The following is a 19,604-nucleotide window of genomic DNA, read 5'->3' on the forward strand; positions in this document are numbered from 1 at the left end:
TTTTTCCTATTTATTGTTATAAATCCACTTGGGAAATTAAATACCATTGATATAAAGCCCTTTTTTGCAAAGATATAGCTTAATTTATTCGTCCACGACCCTTTTAAAAATCTTTTATATAAAAGTGGGTCTGGTCCTAAACCGATTTCTTTAATTTTTCTTCAAAGCATTCCTTTTAGTAAGGGCAACCTCTCTGCCGAATTTTGTTACGATAGGTTTAACGATTTTTGATTTACGATTAATAATATTTGTAAAATTGATTTTACCACAAGTGGGCGGTGCCACGCCCATGTTAAAAAAAAATTTCAAATTTTTATTAGGAGCCTCAATACTAGACCACACGTCAAATTTCGAAATTCTAGGTGTATTATTTACTAAATAATCAGGTTTTTTGTGTTTTCCAAAATATGTGCAAAGCACGCTGAGTATAAAAACACATTACAAGTAGCGCGCGGAGTAAAACGTATACTTAAAACAACAAAGTTGTATGAAAAATGTTATGCAATATGACAAACAGCTTGCACTATTATTCAGTAATAACAACAGCAAAAAAGCTTGTATGGTATTAACAATGAATAGTTGGCCATAAGCGCCAAAACGTAGTTTGCTATCATCTGGCACAAGAAATAATGCTTGGCAAAGCACGACGATGGCAGAGGCGCTACTTTAGACCGAAAAATATCACAAACAAAAAGTTGGCAAGTTTAAAATTTTAGCTCACGTAAGATTTCGTGTTATAGTATACCCAGCTGTGGGTCATTAAAGGGTATAGATGACAGATGGTCTCCTCTAAAACATTTTGGATAAAGGAAATCAGTTCAGAAGGCAAAATAAATTTGTAATTTATAACGGAGACGACGAAGGAAAAGAACCAAAGAAGATGAAACAAAAGAAGAGGAGGAAATAAAATGAAACGATGTTTTTGGGTATCGTTAATATTGTAAGGCAAAGCAAGAAAAAGCCATTAATTGAAAGGAAAGGTAAGGAAAGAAACCGAAGGAAAGGAAAAGAAGGGAAAAGAAAGGATATGAAAGTTAAAGAGCAGAAGGGAAAGAAAAGTATAAAACTAAAGTAAGGGAAAAGAAGGGAAATATCAGAAGTCAAAATCGAAGCACGAACCTCAACCAGGGCGCGAGTTATCAATTTACTATCAAAGAGTTAGCGATTTGTTATAGATCAGTTATCGACGGGATATAAGCGTTTTATCCATTTCTTATCGACGACTTACAGTATTTTATCAATGAAATATGGACAAATTATCGATATGTTATCGAAGTAATAATTTTTTTTCTTATTGCCGAGTCGTTGATGGGCAGCAGTTGCAGATGTGATATTATTAGCTAAGTAATATACGGGGTAAATTATTTCAACCGTTCCACTTAAAAAGCTTCATCGCTTCGATTAGAATGAAATTTGGTAAAATTACTGTGCTGTATAGTAGTGTTAATTTCACTTAAGTTCGCTCCTAAATTTTGGATGGTTACAGAGATATAAGCGGAGATATAAGATAGTAAAAATTTTATTAAAAAAATTTTTTTTTTAATATTTTTCAAAGAAAGGGCATTTTTCATATTTTTATTTTTATTTTTAAATAAAACCTTGATATTTTTCCTTTAACATGATACCTATTTTAGTTTGGCACGCGAAAATTTCTTTAATACAATAATTTTTAAAATGTCTTTAAAATCAATTCTTGAAGATAAATATATAGAAAAATCTTCAAGAACTGATTTTAAAGACATTTTAAAAATTATTGTTGTAAGAAATTTTCGCGTGCCAAAATAAAATAGGTATCATTTTAAAGGAAAAATATCAAGCTTATATTTAAAAACAAAAAAAAAATATGAAAAATGCCCGTCTTTGAAAAAAATTTTCTGACATTTTTTATACTCAGTTGAGCAGAGCTCACAGAGTATATTAAGTTTGATTGGATAACGGTTGGTTGTACATATATAAAGGAATCGAGATAGATATAGACTTCCATATATCAAAATAATCAGGATCCTAAAAAAAATTTGATTGAGCCATGTCCGTCCGTCCGTCCGTCCGTCCGTCCGTTAACACGATAACTTGAGTACATTTTGAGGTATCTTGATGAAATTTGGTATGTAGGTTCCTGAGCACTCATCTCAGATCGCTATTTAAAATGAACGATATCGGACTATAACCACGCCCACTTTTTCGATATCGAAAATTTCGAAAAACCGAAAAAATGCGATAATTCATTGCCAAAGGCGGTTAAAGCGATGAAACTTAGTAGATGGGTTGACGTTATGACGCAGAATAGAAAATTAGTAAGATTTTGGACAATAGGCGTGGCACCGCCCACTTTTACAAGAAGGTAATTTAAAAGTTTTGCAAGCTGTAATTTGGCAGTCGTTGAAGATATCATGATGAAATTTGGCAGGAACGTTATTACTATTACTATATATGTGCTAAATAAAAATTAGCAAAATTGGATGAAGAACACGCCCACTTTTTAAAAAAAAATTTTTTTTAATTCAAATTTTAACAAAAAATTTAATATCTTTACTGTATATAAGTAAATTAAGTCAAAATTCAACTCCAGTAATGATATGATGCAACAAAATACAAAAATAAAAGAAAATTTCAAAATGGGCGTGGCTCCGCCCATTTTCATTTAGTATGTCTAGAATACTTTTAATGCCATAAGTCGAACAAAAATTTACCAATCCTTTTGAAATTTGGTAGGAGCATAGATTCTAAGACGATAACTGTTCTCTGTGAAAATGGGCGAAATCGGTTGAAGCCACGCCCAGTTTTTATACACAGTCCACCGTCTGTCCTTCCGCTCGGCCGTTAACACAATAACTTGAGCAAAAACCGATATATCTTTACTAAACTTAGCCCACGCACTTATCTGAACTCACTTTATCTTGGTGTAAAAAATGGCCGAAATCCGACCATAACCACGCCCACTTTATCGCTATCGAAAATTACGAAAAATTAAAAAAATGCCATAATTCTATACCAAATACGAAAAAACGGATGAAACATGGTAACTGTTAGTGTTATTGAATATATAAATAAATTAGCAGTACCAGACAGATGATTTTCTCGATCACCTGATCCACATTTGGTCGATATCGCGAGAACGCCTTCACATATACATCTAAGGGCCACTCGCTTTAAAACCCTCATTAATACCTTTAATTTGATATCCATATCGTACAATCACATTCTAGAGTCAACCCTGGCCCACCCTAATGGCGATATCTCGAAAAGGCGTGCACCTATAGACCTAATGTCCACTCCCTCTTAAAATGCTCAGTAACACCTTTCGTTTGATACCCATATCGTAAAAACATTCTAGAGTCACCCCTGGCCCACCCTAATGGCGATATCTCGAAAAGGCGTCCACCTATAGACCTAATGTCCACTCCCTCTTAAAATGCTCAGTAACACTTTTCGTTTGATACCCATATCGTACAAACATTCTAGAGTCACCCCTGGCCCACCCTAATGGCGATATCTCGAAAAGGCGTCCACCTATAGACCTAATGTCCACTCCCTCTTAAAATGCTCAGTAACACCTTTCCTTTGATACCCATATCGTACAAACATTCTAGAGTCACCCCTGGCCCACCCTAATGGCGATATCTAGAAAAGGCGTCCACCTATAGACCTAATGCCCACTCCCTCTTAAAATGCTCAGTAACACCTTTCGTTTGATACCCATATCGTACAAACATTCTAGAGTCACCCCTGGCCCACCCTAATGGCGATATCTCGAAAAGGCGTCCACCTATAGACCTAATGCCCACTCCCTCTTAAAATGCTCAGTAACACCTTTCGTTTGATACCCATATCGTACAAACATTCTAGAGTCACCCTTGGTCAACCTTTATGGCGATATCTCGAAAAGGGTCCACCTATAGAACTGAGGATTACTCGCTTTTAAAATACTCATTACCACCTTTCATTTGATACCCATATCGTACAAACACATTCTAGAGTCACCCTGGCCCACCCTAATGGCGATATCTCGAAAAGGCGCCCACCTATATACCTAATGCCCACTTTCTCTTAAAATGCTCAGTAACACCTTTCGTTTGATACCCATATCGTACAAACATTCTAGAGTCACCCCTGGCCCACCCTAATGGCGATATCTCGAAGAGGCGTCCACCTATAGACCTAGTGCCCACTCCCTCTTAAAATGCTCAGTAACACCTTTGGTTTGATACCCATATCGTACAAACATTCTAGAGTCACCCTTGGTCCACCTTTATGGCGATATCTCGAAAAGGCGTCCACCTATAGAACTGAGGATTACTCGCTTTTAAAATACTCATTACCACCTTTCATTTGATACCCATATCGTACAAACACATTCTAGAGTCACCCTGGCCCACCCTAATGGCGATATCTCGAAAAGGCGCCCACCTATAGACCTAATGCCCACTTTCTCTTAAAATGCTCAGTAACACCTTTCGTTTGATACCCATATCGTAAAAACATTCTAGAGTCACCCCTGGCCCATCCTAATGGCGATATCTCGAAAGGCGTCCACCTATGGACCTAATGCCCACTCCCTCTTAAAATGCTCAGTAACACCTTTCGTTTGATACCCATATCGTACAAACACATTCTAGAGTCACCCCTGGCCCACCCTAATGGCGACATTTCGAAAAGGCGTCCACCTATAGACCTAATGCCCACTCCCTCTTAAAACGCTCAGTAACACCTTTCATTTGATTCCCATATCGTACAACTAGAGACACCCCTGGTCCACCTTTATGGCGATATCTCGAAACGGCGTCCACCTAGGGAACTAAGGATCACTCCTTTTCAAAATAGTCATTAACAGCTTTCATTTGATACCCATATCGTACAAACATATTCTAGAGTCACCCCTGGTCCACCTTTACGGGGATTTCTCGAAAAGGTGTTCACCTATAGAACTAAAGCCCACTCCCTTTTAAAATACTCATTATCACCTTTCATTTGATACCCATATCGTACAAACACATTCTAGAGTCAGCCCTGGTCCACCTTTATGGCGATATCCCTAAATGGCGTCCATCCATAGAACTATGGCCTACTCTCTCTTAAAATACTCTTTAATACCTTCCATTTGATACACATGTCATACAACCACATTCCAGGGTTACCCTAGGTTCATTTTCCTACATGGTGATTTTCCTTATTTTGTCTCCATAGCTCTCAACTGAGTATGTAATGTTCGGTTACACCCGAACTTAGCCTTCCTTACTTGTTTTATATTTATATTCGAAAAGAATGGAAAAAATACTTTAGAAACCGTTTTATTCATTTCTTCTTAGGATTTATAGAAAAAAGGCTTCCACAAAAAAAAATTTAGAATTCAGATGCTTATATCTCCGTAACCATCCAAAATTTAGAGCGAACTTCAGTGAAATTAACATTACTATATAGCACAGCAATTTCACCAAGTTTCATTCAAATCGAAGCGATGAAGATTTTTAAGTGGAACGGTTGATATACTTTACCTCATACTTAAATTAATAAAACAGAAGGGAGGTAGGAACATACCTTTTTATAGAAAAAAGGGAGTCCGAGCTATCAAATTTGTTTAAGTGGGAGTTATAATCTTGGTACAAACACCGAAGAGGTTAGTTCAGTTCGAAATTAGTTCAAATTTGTTTCAGAATAAGAGGTTTGAAATGTCTCATATTTCGAGAGGGGGCACAAAAGTTAACTTCGTTCAGAAGGAATGGGCTTGAAATCGATCCATTTAGCAATTTTGTAATAAATATTACACCAAGCATTTCCCTTCGACCAGCAAGAGTTGGAAGATTGATAAGCTTTAATCGGTTAATGTAAGGTAGAAGATTATGTAAGGAGTCTCATTCAAAATCTCTTAATGCAAATAGTAAAGCGGCCGCCGAGGTGTGGTGGCAGCGCACTCCGCCTACCACATCGAAGATCCTGGATTCGCGTCATGGGCAAAGCAACACCAAAATCTTAGAAGATCGTTTTTTTTTTTCAATTAAAAGAAAGTTTTTTTTGAACAGCTGCTCCGTAAAAACTCATCTGCTTTGCAGATACTGTTTGGGGCCAGCATAAAACATTTAGTCCCCGTCCTGCCAATTTGTGGGAAAAATAAACAGAAACAGAGGAACTCGGCCTAAACTCTTGTGGGAGGTTATCGCGCTTTACATTTATATTTTATAAGTAAAATTTATTTTTGTATTGATTAGAGCCTGTCTGTGTGAACTTGATAAGGCAGGTTCCAGACTACTGAGCCGTATTCTAATATTGACATTACTAATGATGTAAAAAGAGCTTTGGTTACGTTGAAGTCGTTAAACCCTTTTGACCACCATTTAACATATGCAAAATCGTCAATTTTATCATTTGATTATGGGAGTGCTAACATTTTTTATGTTTTGAATTTGTTATCGAAATTTAACGATTTACTATAGTTATCGGAGTGTTACCAATTTGTTATCGGGTTTTCATCGAAAATTTGTTTGATTTGTTATAAAAAAGTTATCGAATTTTTACCGAAAATCTGTCAGTTTGTATCGGCGTGATAGCAATTTATCATCGGCTCATCGGTTTGTTATGAAACGAAATCAATGACATGTTTGTTGACCTTCGAAACAAGCCAAGCCGTCAATCCCAAGTCAAAAAGCCAAAGGGAAGCTGATGACACGTCGAAAACAAACCGATAATTTGCCGATAATTTCACTTGCGATAATAAACCATTAATAAAACAATAGCTCGACGGCATCGGTTTTATATACTATAAGCCAACGAAGCTTTTCTCAAATAGCTGAAAATTATTTGTTTCTGGTAATGTTGCCTCAGTTGCGGTTAAACATCAACTCCTGGTATGTATAGCTAACGCAAAATGACTAGTTTTCTAGACATCACCTGTATGTTAACACATCGAACTTCACGAGTATTTGGCACTCACGCATTTTTTTCCCCAATGCGATGTATGATGTGTGGCTTTTTTATTGATTAAGACAATTTCCATGTTTAAAAGAGGTTTCCCTGTATTTAAAAAAAAAAAAGATATTTATTTTAAGGAAAATATTCCTATGGCAAAAAATCACTCTCATTTTTGAAAAAAAAAAAAAATTGGTGTATATGACAGTGGGGTATAAAAACAACATTTAAACCAACATAAACAACATAAATTGGAAGGACGTTAAATGACACTACAAAGAGAGTAAACGAATGAATAGTTGACAACATGCGAGCAGTGTAAAATCATCTGAATGCTCACAACCGATTGACCAACATTTTTTGCAGGCCAACAGGTAGCATTTTTTTACATTTCTTGTAGTGTTTATTATGTATAACCAATAAACTAGTAACTGGTTTTTATACTCAGTTGAGCAGAGCTCACAGAGTATATTAAGTTTGATTGGATAACGGTTGGTTGTACATATATAAAGGAATCGAGATAGATATAGACTTCCATATATCAAAATAATCAGGATCCAAAAAAAATTTGATTGAGCCATGTCCGTCCGTCCGTCCGTCCGTCCGTTAACACGATAACTTGAGTAAATTTTGAGGTATCTTGATGAAATTTGGTATGTAGGTTCCTGAGCACTCATCTCAGATTGCTATTTAAAATGAACGATATCGGACTATAACCACGCCCACTTTTTCGATATCGAAAATTTCGAAAAACCGAAAAAATGCGATAATTCATTGCCAAAGGCGGTTAAAGCGATGAAACTTGGTAGATGGGTTGACGTTATGACGCAGAATAGAAAATTAGTAAGATTTTGGACAGTAGGCGTGGCACCGCCCACTTTTACAAGAAGGTAATTTAAAAGTTTTGCAAGCTGTAATTTGGCAGTCGTTGAAGATATCATGATGAAATTTGGCAGGAACGTTACTACTATTACTATATATGTGCTAAATAAAAATTTGCAAAATTGGATGAAGAACACGCCCACTTTTTAAAAAAAAATTTTTTTTAATTCAAATTTTAACAAAAAATTTAATATCTTTACTGTATATAAGTAAATTAAGTCAAAATTCAACTCCAGTAATGATATGATGCAACAAAATCTAAAAATAAAAGAAAATTTCAAAATGGGCGTGGCTCCGCCCATTTTCATTTAGTATGTCTAGAATACTTTTAATGCCATAAGTCGAACAAAAATTTACCAATCCTTTTGAAATTTAGTAGGAGCATAGACTCTATGACATTAACTGTCCTCTGTGAAAATGGGCGAAATCGGTTGAAGCCACGCCCAGTTTTTATACACAGTCCACCGTCTGTCCTTCCGCTCGGCCTTTAACACAATAACTTGAGCAAAAACTGATATATCTTTACTAAACTTAGCCCACGTACTTATCTGAACTCACTTTATCTTGGTATAAAAAATGGCCGAAATCCGACCATAACCACGCCCACTTTATCGCTATCGAAAATTACGAAAAATTAAAAAAATGCCATAATTCTATACCAAATACGAAAAAACGGATGAAACATGGTAACTGTTAGTGTTATTGAATATATAAATAAATTAGCAGTACCCGACAGATGATTTTCTCGATCACCTGATCCACATTTGGTCGATATCGCGAGAACGCCTTCACATATACATCTAAGGGCCACTCGCTTTTAAAACCCTCATTAATACCTTTAATTTGATATCCATATCGTACAATCACATTCTAGAGTCAACCCTGGCCCACCCTAATGGCGATATCTCGAAAAGGCGTGCACCTATAGACCTAATGTCCACTCCCTCTTAAAATGCTCAGTAACACCTTTCGTTTGATACCCATATCGTAAAAACATTCTAGAGTCACCCCTGGCCCACCCTAATGGCGATATCTCGAAAAGGCGTCCACCTATAGACCTAATGTCCACTCCCTCTTAAAATGCTCAGTAACACCTTTCCTTTGATACCCATATCGTACAAACATTCTAGAGTCACCCCTGGCCCACCCTAATGGCGATATCTAGAAAAGGCGTCCACCTATAGACCTAATGCCCACTCCCTCTTAAAATGCTCAGTAACACCTTTCGTTTGATACCCATATCGTACAAACATTCTAGAGTCACCCCTGGCCCACCCTAATGGCGATATCTCGAAAAGGCCTCCACCTATAGACCTAATGCCCACTCCCTCTTAAAATGCTCAGTAACACCTTTCGTTTGATACCCATATCGTACAAACATTCTAGAGTCACCCTTGGTCAACCTTTATGGCGATATCTCGAAAAGGCGTCCACCTATAGAACTGAGGATTACTCGCTTTTAAAATACTCATTACCACCTTTCATTTGATACCCATATCGTACAAACACATTCTAGAGTCACCCTGGCCCACCCTAATGGCGATATCTCGAAAAGGCGCCCACCTATAGATCTAATGCCCACTTTCTCTTAAAATGCTCAGTAACACCTTTCGTTTGATACCCATATCGTACAAACATTCTAGAGTCACCCCTGGCCCACCCTAATGGCGATATCTCGAAAAGGCGTCCACCTATAGACCTAGTGCCCACTCCCTCTTAAAATGCTCAGTAACACCTTTCGTTTGATACCCATACCGTACAAACATTCTAGAGTCACCCTTGGTCCACCTTTATGGCGATATCTCGAAAGGGCGTACACCTATAGAACTAAGGATTACTCCCTTTTAAAATACACATTACCACCTTTCATTTGATATCGTACAAACACATTCTAGAGTCACCCTGGCCCACCCTAATGGCGATATCTCGAAAAGGCGCCCACCTATAGACCTAATGCCCACTTTCTCTTAAAATGCTCAGTAACACCTTTCGTTTGATACCCATATCGTACAAACATTCTAGAGTCACCCCTGGCCCACCCTAATGGCGATATCTCGAAAAGGCGTCCACCTATAGACCTAATGCCCACTCCCTCTTAAAATGCTCAGTAACACCTTTCGTTTGATACCCATATCGTACAAACATTCTAGAGTCACCCTTGGTCAACCTTTATGGCGATATCTCGAAAAGGCGTCCACCTATAGAACTGAGGATTACTCGCTTTTAAAATACTCATTACCACCTTTCATTTGATACCCATATCGTACAAACACATTCTAGAGTCACCCTGGCCCACCCTAATGGCGATATCTCGAAAAGGCGCCCACCTATAGACCTAATGCCCACTTTCTCTTAAAATGCTCAGTAACACCTTTCGTTTGATACCCATATCGTACAAACATTCTAGAGTCACCCCTGGCCCACCCTAATGGCGATATCTCGAAAGGCGTCCACCTATGGACCTAATGCCCACTCCCTCTTAAAATGCTCAGTAACACCTTTCGTTTGATACCCATATCGTACAAACACATTCTAGAGTCACCCCTGGCCCACCCTAATGGCGACATTTCGAAAAGGCGTCCACCTATAGACCTAATGCCCACTCCCTCTTAAAACGCTCAGTAACACCTTTCATTTGATTCCCATATCGTACAACTAGAGACACCCCTGGTCCACCTTTATGGCGATATCTCGAAACGGCGTCCACCTAGGGAACTAAGGATCACTCCTTTTCAAAATAGTCATTAACAGCTTTCATTTGATACCCATATCGTACAAACATATTCTAGAGTCACCCCTGGTCCACCTTTACGGGGATTTCTCGAAAAGGCGTTCACCTATAGAACTAAAGCCCATTCCCTTTTAAAATACTCATTATCACCTTTCATTTGATACCCATATCGTACAAACACATTCTAGAGTCAGCCCTGGTCCACCTTTATGGCGATATCCCTAAATGGCGTCCATCCATAGAACTATGGCCTACTCTCTCTTAAAATACTCTTTAATACCTTCCATTTGATACACATGTCATACAACCACATTCCAGGGTTACCCTAGGTTCATTTTCCTACATGGTGGTTTTCCTTATTTTGTCTCCATAGCTCTCAACTGAGTATGTAATGTTCGGTTACACCCGAACTTAGCCTTCCTTACTTGTTGTAATTGTTGTTATACTTCGCACTATATATGCCTTGGCACTCGTAGTCCATCGCAAAAGAAGTCAGTGGCAAAGTAAAAATCAAAAACGTCGACTACAAATCAAATAAATTAAGAGTCATCGCGGAAGCTATCGGTTCCTAATGCAACGTCGCAAAGAAGAATGACAGATATGGCTGCACTAATGAAACGAGAAGTAAGTAAAAGCAATCATAACAATTCAGCTAGTCGTAAAGCAAAAAAAAAGCTTAACTAAGCTACTTGAACAGAAAGCAAAAAAGTCTTAATTTGGTGGCCGTCTTAAGAGTGAAAGTAATGCTAATGGTTTTGCCTTCGAGCTATTTACACGCAAATTTTATTCGAATAAATGTACATTTGCATTTTAGTAACTTATGCAGTTTTTTATTATGTTTCTTTCCTTACTTTCCTACTCGGCTTTTTTTTTAATTTTTAAATGTTCGCTTTCAACTTATTTCTATTCATATGTCTTATACCGAACCTACCTTAAACGTATGCCAATTGACTACCAGTTGCAATAAAAGGAAACTCGCCAATCATAGAAACTTGGATCGCAATGCCTAAATACAGGGTGCTGCAAGCGATTTTTTTTTTGTAATTTAAAACGATTTTGTAAAAATATTTTTCAAAACCGCTTAACTTATAAGTTTAGATTATTACTGGCTATTCTACACCTGAACACACGAGTCCTTAACAAGTACTTAAACCCAATATATAGAAGTATCGAGCAACAATTCAGCTTACATTCCGCCATTTTTCACTTGCTGCAATATTTTTGCCAGAAAAAGCAGTTCCTTTAGTGCACATCAAAATCAGAAAGGTTTGTATGAGCCCCAGGGTGAACATAAAAGCAGAAAGTGGGAGGTATTCAATAAAACCGCTTCTTAATCTGATATGGGCTGCCTCCATATGACATTGAAACTTCATTTTCATAGTGAACTATGACCGCTTCCCAAGGCAGCCGGTTCTATTAACCAGAGCGATTTGGGATTTTTCCCGACCAAGGGCATTTCAGTGTAAACTGCTAGAACAACAACAACAACCACACCAACCCTTTGCAACAGACATGGCTCTAGCGTAGATCCCAGTTGATCGGCTCCTTACGCGATCTTTTGCTCAACTGTTGCCGACCAATGATCATTCCACTGAAGTAGTAGTATCCGATAGCGTCCGCCATATACTAATAAGCCTGACTACCAGGGGCTGTGTAGCGCAACCATTTCAAGGGATTTGTAGAGCAATTCACAGCATCTTGAATCCAGTTTTTAACCTTACTTACCCGTGGCGATTTGTTTTTATTTAGTAGTCGAAGCTTTCACAACACTAAGTTCCTCACAGAAGAAAGCTGTTGGTTATTCTAAAAGGTTCAACATGGACAAAAAAACTGTTCTATAGTTGGTCGGGCTAGTACCTTATTAGTGCTATTTTACGGAACGTATCGAATCAATTTTAGATGAAGGATCATCAACATCTATAAACAATCAAAAAACTACGGGGAGTCTCCTTGTTGTTTCCAGAACAAGAAGCAGTGGCTACATTTCCCTCTAATTCCCCCCACACTCTTGGTATAAGATGCTCATGCCATCTCATGACCTCGCGTATGTATTACGAGGAGTATGCATGCAAATTAGGCGGCCACCGTTGTGTGATGGTAGGTGCCCCCCATAATTACAGAAAACAGAAATTCAGAAACACACTTTTTCAAATAACTTTGGTCAGAACCCTTTTTTCAGAAAAACAAAATTCTGAAATCAAAACTCAGAAGTCAAATTTCAGAAATTATTATTCAGAAGTGAAGTTTCAGAAATCAAAATTAATAAGTCAAATTTCAGAAGCCAAATTTCAGAAGTCAAAATTCAGAAGTCAAAATTCAGAAAGTAATCAGAATACAGAAAAAACATTAAATTTTCTCAAAATTCAGAAACGTTTATTTATTTGGAAGGTATTATGTATAAAGAAAAAGTAGTACAATCTAAAATTTTAAATTGTGTGCAATGGCAAGCATGTAATTAATTAAATCATTTTCGCGTTCATCTTTTTCAAATGAATTTACAATACTAAACAAACGCTGGTCGAAGTCTTTGTATATTTTCTTGCGTTTTCGATATGGCTCACCTCCAGCTGAAGATTGCTGTAGTTTTGTTTCTGTTATTGCCTGTTCGTTTTTTATTTAATTTATGAAATTAAATATGTTAGAGTGTGTCCCAAATGCACTTCGAATGGCGTTGTGCCACCCTTCGATAGAATTATTTGTTTGGGCTTCACCCAAGCGACTTCTTCCGACGTTGCTGTGTTCCAGGAAGTGGCAATCCAATATAAGTTACCTCGAAATAATTTAATAAGTTTTGCATTTCGGAATTGTATTCCTTCGTTATCCACATAAAATTCCAGTTCAGATGTCAATCCGAATGCATCGATCACCATTTCCTCTAGAACAAATGCAAGTGCTAATAAATATTTCAAATTCATCGCGAAAATTGAAAAAATTTGTATAACTCTTTTGCAGCCCTAATGATTGGATATGTCTCGAAATGTTTTTGGAAAAGTGGAAAAAATATCTATGAACCAATGCTTCGGGAAACGAGTTTTTTACTGAATTAATTGCCACCTTCTCGAAATCCAACATCACATATTTAGGTTATAATGAGTTTCTTTGTTCTAATAAAGTCTTCATTATGATATTATATGTTTCTTGTTTTTTGTTACATGCTAGTACATATACCAAGGGAATTAGTAAGCCATTTAAACCTCCTGCAAATAATAGAATTTCAATAGAATCGAGAACTGTATTCAAATATATACATATAAAGGAAACACTTCCCATGCAATGTATATAATTGGGGAAAAACGTGGAGGAACAACAGAAAATGTGCCGTCCATATGAATCGAGGAGCAACTTGCTAAAAATTTCAAATTTTCTTCTGTGGAAAAAATGATTAGCCTTTGATAATTTGGCCCACTATCATATAGCAAAAATTGTTTTCCATCTATTGTTTTGATAAACTCATTTTCAAGAATGAGTTCTTTGAGATTATTAGGATTTTTCGGAACGAAATTTAGAGCACGTGTTCGCCTGACGGTGCGCATCATTTGATCGACTGAAGGGAGAATCGGTCTAACAGCTATATTTGCATTTGATATAATCTGTCCTACAATGTCTCTCGAGGTACAACACTCTTCAGTAGCCTTTCGTTTTAAGTCTTTTGCCAATCGATAACATTCCAATTTCCTAGCATCTGGTTCATGTAAATGTATGCCTGTTATCTTCATGTTGTCATTATTTTCACCTGGTTCCACGTTTTTATATCGAATTAATCTGGCACCACAATCCGATTCACTTTTTTTACTAAAACATATTCACGAAAGTGAAAAAACTTCCAATTTTGTGAATTAGAATTAAGTTCTTACTTTCTACAGAAAAAATAATCTGTTTCATTATACGACCTATCAAATGTATATTCAAATCCATCTAAGAAAATTTACAATAACACGAAAAAGTGATGATAAAAAATAAAGTCAGTGATCATACATTAAAAATGGATTAGTAGTTTATACTTAAAATATATCAAAACTGAAAAACCAAACATTTAAGTAATCAGAAGGCAGAAAGACATTTATAACTTAAAATTTGGAAAATAACCAGATGGCTGAAAAAAAAATTCAGAAGTCAAATTTCAGAAGTCAAAATTCAGAAAGTAATCAGACAGCAAAAAAATATTAAATTTAGCGCAAAATTTAATGTTTTTTGCTGTCTGATTACTTTCTGAATTTTGACTTCTGAAATTTGACTTCTGAATATTGACTTCTGAATTTTGACTTCTGAAATTTTACTTCTGAAATTTGACTTCTGAAAATTGACTTCTGCAATTTTGATTTCTGAATTTTTGTTTCTGAGTTTTGACTTCTGAATTTTTGCTTTCTGAAAAAAGACTTCTGACTAATGTTTTCTGAAAAAATGTGTTTCTGAATTTTTGTTTTCTGAATTAATGGGGGGAACCGTGATGGTAGCGTGCTCCGCCTACCACTCCGAAGATCCAGGGTTCACGCCTCGGGCAAAAGCAACACCAAAATTTTAGAAATAAGGTTTTTCAATTAGAAGAACATTTTTCTAAGTGGGGTTGCCCCTCGGCAGTATTTGGCAAGCACTCCGAGTGTATTTCTGCCATGAAAATATCTCAGTGAAAACTCATCTGTCTTGTAGATGCCGTTCGGAGTATAAAACAAGTAGGTCCCTTCCCGCCAATTTGTAGGAAAAATTAAAAAAAAGGAGCACGACGCAAATTGGAAGAGAAGTTCGGCCTAAAATCTTTTCGGAGGTTACCGCGCCTTACATTTATGTGCAAGTTATAAGTTTCGTACATTTTTTTTTTTGAAAAAGTATTTCATATAAGGCCAAATGTACTTCGGAATAGCTCAAAAGTATTTCCGAAAATCCCAAAAATTTTTTTGTGTTATTCGTGCTGTGAAAAAATCAATATTTTTTATTAAAATTTGAGTGGGGGCGCTAACATTTTGAAACTCGGGCTTCTATCCTATCGACGGAAAAGCGTTGTGGCTCAAAAAGAAGAGTGCGGCAGAAAAGTTTCAAGAACTTTTAATGAAGTGGACGACTTAGGCAACGTTTTGACACACAAAGCGTCGTGTCATGTCTGAATTTTAGGAGATCCGTTATAAGTAATCAGCAACTATTTTAGGTCTGAGACCGTAATTCTTGATTCTCAATCCAATTGAAAATTCATAGCAAAAATAAAATTATTCGTAAAAACGAGTAGAGTACTTCCTAACATGAATGCATCAGGAGTTATTAAAGACGTTTGTAAAATAGGTAAAAGGGGCTATTCGATAGAGAAAAAAGACTGTTATAACAATTTACTGTGTGCGCGCTATACAGCACTCAAATACTTTTTTTTAGATGCGTACGTGAAATGTCAGCCGGAATGTGAGCTAAATCATTTTTCTCTAACTTATTTTGTTCGTTGCATTTCTAATTCTTTTATCTTGATAAGCCTCTTTTTTTAAATAAAATGTCTTATGAAGTTTCTGCAACTTTCTGAAACACACTTCACTACTCTGAAATATGTTTTCAATCTTCTGAAATAAATTTGTGATTTTCTAAAATACATTTGTGGTTTTATGGAATACATTTAAAAAATCTGAAATACAGTAAAATTTCTATGAAATACATATGAGCTCTTCTGAAATAAAATATATGTTTTCCAAATTACAACTTGAATATATGAAATATAGCTATTTTTAAATTTTTTCGATATTCTTTTAAGCTTTTCTGAGACTCAGTTGATATTTCTGAAACATATTTGATTTGATTACACCTTTTCTACATTAAAATCAGAATGGGGCAATTATATTTGAGAATAGATACCTGGATTTGGAAATTCCGTGGATTGAAGATTAGATATCCGGATTTCAGAATGTGCTAATAAGAATTACGAAAAGCAACTTAAAATTCCAAATTGGATTTCAGAATTGGTTATTTAATTTCAGAATGTGTTAATTGGATTTCAGAAATAGGCAACTTATTTTCGGAGATCGGCAATAATATTTCAGATGTGTTAAAAATGTATTTGATATACTTGTTAAGAATTTTATAAGTACAATTCATGTTATTAATTCATTTAAATGATATTTATATGAAGAATATTTTTATACTCAGTTGAGCAGAGCTCACAGAGTATATTAAGTTTGATTGGATAACGGTTGGTTGTACATATATAAAGGAATCGAGATAGATATAGACTTCCATATATCAAAATAATCAGGATCCAGAAAAAATTTGACTGAGCCATGTCCGTCCGTCCGTCCGTCCGTCCGTCCGTTAACACGATAACTTGAGTAAATTTTGAGGTATCTTGATGAAATTTGGTATGTAGGTTCCTGAGCACTCATCTCAGATCGCTATTTAAAATGAACGATATCGGACTATAACCACGCCCACTTTTTCGATATCGAAAATTTCGAAAAACCGAAAAAATGCGATAATTCATTGCCAAAGGCGGTTAAAGCGATGCAACTTGGTAGATGGGTTGACGTTATGACGCAGAATAGAAAATTAGTAAGATTTTGGACAATGGGCGTGGAACCGTCCACTTTTACAAGAAGGTAATTTAAAAGTTTTGCAAGCTGTAATTTGGCAGTCGTTGAAGATATCATGATGAAATTTGGCAGGAACGTTACTACTATTACTATATATATGCTAAATAAAAATTAGCAAAATTGGATGAAGAACACGCCCACTTTTTAAAAAAAATTTTTTTTAAATTCAAATTTTAACAAAAAATTTAATATCTTTACTGTATATAAGTAAATTAAGTCAAAATTCAACTCCAGTAATGATATAATGCAACAAAATACGAAAATAAAAGAAAATTTCAAAATGGGCGTGGCTTCGCCCATTTTCATTTAGTGTGTCTAGAATACCTTTAATGCCATAAGTCGAACAAAAATTTACCAATCCTTTTGAAATTTGGTAGGAGCATAGATTCTATGACGTTAACTGTTCTCTGTGAAAATGGGCGAAATCGGTGGAAGCCACGCCCAGTTTTTATACACAGTCCACCGTCTGTCCTTCCGCTCGGCCGTTAACACAATAACTTGAGCAAAAACTGATATATCTTTACTAAACTTAGCCCACGTACTTATCTGAACTCACTTTATCTTGGTATAAAAAATGGCCGAAATCTGACCATAACCACTTTATCGATATCGAAAATTACGAAAAATTAAAAAAATGCCATAATTCTATACCAAATACGAAAAAAGGGATGAAACATGGTAACTGGATTGGTTTATTGACGCAAAATATAACTTTGGAAAAAACTTTGTAAAATGGGTGTGACACCTACCATATTAAGTAGAAGAAAATGAAAAAGTTCTACAAGGCGAAATCAACAGCCCTTGGAATCTTGGCAGGAATACTGTTAGTGTTATTGAATATATAAATAAATTAGCAGTACCCGACAGATGACTTTCTGGATCACCTGATCCACATTTGGTCGATATCGCGAGAACGCCTTCACATATACATCTAAGGGCCACTCGCTTTTAAAACCCTCATCAATACCTTTAATTTGATATCCATATCGTACAAACACATTCTAGAGTCAACCCTGGTCCACCCTAATGGCGATATCTCGAAAAGGCGTGCACCTATAGACCTAATGCCCACTCCCTCTTAAAATGCTCAGTAACACCTTTCGTTTGATACCCATATCGTAAAAACATTCTAGAGTCACCCCTGGCCCACCCTAATGGCGATATCTCGAAAAGGCGTCCACCTATAGACCTAATGTCCACTCCCTCTTAAAATGCTCAGTAACACCTTTCCTTTGATACCCATATCGTACAAACATTCTAGAGTCACCCCTGGCCCACCCTAATGGCGATATCTCGAAAAGGCGTCCACCTATAGACCTAATGCCCACTCCCTCTTAAAATGCTCAGTAACACCTTTCGTTTGATACCCATATCGTACAAACATTCTAGAGTCACCCCTGGCCCACCCTAATGGCGATATCTCGAAAAGGCGTCCACCTATAGACCTAATGCCCACTCCCTCTTAAAATGCTCAGTAACACCTTTTGTTTGATACCCATATCGTACAAACATTCTAGAGTCACCCTTGGTCAACCTTTATGGCGATATCTCGAAAAGGCGTCCACCTATAGAACTGAGGATTACTCCCTTTTAAAATACTCATTACCACATTTCATTTGATACCCATATCGTACAAACACATTCTAGAGTCACCCTGGCCCACCCTAATGGCGATATCTCGAAAAGGCGCCCACCTATAGACCTAATGCCCACTTTCTCTTAAAATGCTCAGTAACACCTTTCGTTTGATACCCATATCGTACAAACATTCTAGAGTCACCCCTGGCCCACCCTAATGGCGATATCTCGAAAAGGCGTCCACCTATAGAACTAAGGATTGCGCCCTTTTAAAATACTCATTACCACCTTTCATTTGATACCCATATCGTACAAACACATTCCAGAGTCACCCCTGGCCCACCCTAATGGCGATATCTCGAAAAGGCGTCCACCTATGGACCTAATGCCCACTCGTACAAACACATTCTAGAGTCACCCCTGGCCCACCCTAATGGCGACATTTCGAAAAGGCGTCCACCTATACCCCTAATGCCCACTCCCTCTTAAAACGCTCAGTAACACCTTTCATTTGATTCCCATATCGTACAACTAGAGACACCCCTGGTCCACCTTTATGGCGATATCTCGAAACGGCGTCCACCTAGGGAACTAAGGATCACTCCTTTTCAAAATACTCATTAACAGCTTTCATTTGATACCCATATCGTACAAACACATTCTAGAGTCAGCCCTGGTCCACCTTTATGGCGATATCCCTAAATGGCGTCCATCCATAGAACTATGGCCTACTCTCTCTTAAAATACTCTTTAATACCTTCCATTTGATACACATGTCATACAACCACATTCCAGGGTTACCCCAGGTTCATTTTCCTACATGGTGATTTTCCTTATTTTGTCTCCATAGCTCTCAACTGAGTATGTAATGTTCGGTTACACCCGAACTTAGCCTTCCTTACTTGTTAAAAACAATTATTAATCGCATCGCTATTATGTCTGTATAGAAGGCTGTA

The sequence above is a fragment of the Eurosta solidaginis genome, chromosome 5 (genome assembly GCF_040869045.1).
Source record: "Eurosta solidaginis isolate ZX-2024a chromosome 5, ASM4086904v1, whole genome shotgun sequence".
In the NCBI taxonomy this organism is placed as follows: domain Eukaryota; kingdom Metazoa; phylum Arthropoda; class Insecta; order Diptera; family Tephritidae; genus Eurosta; species Eurosta solidaginis.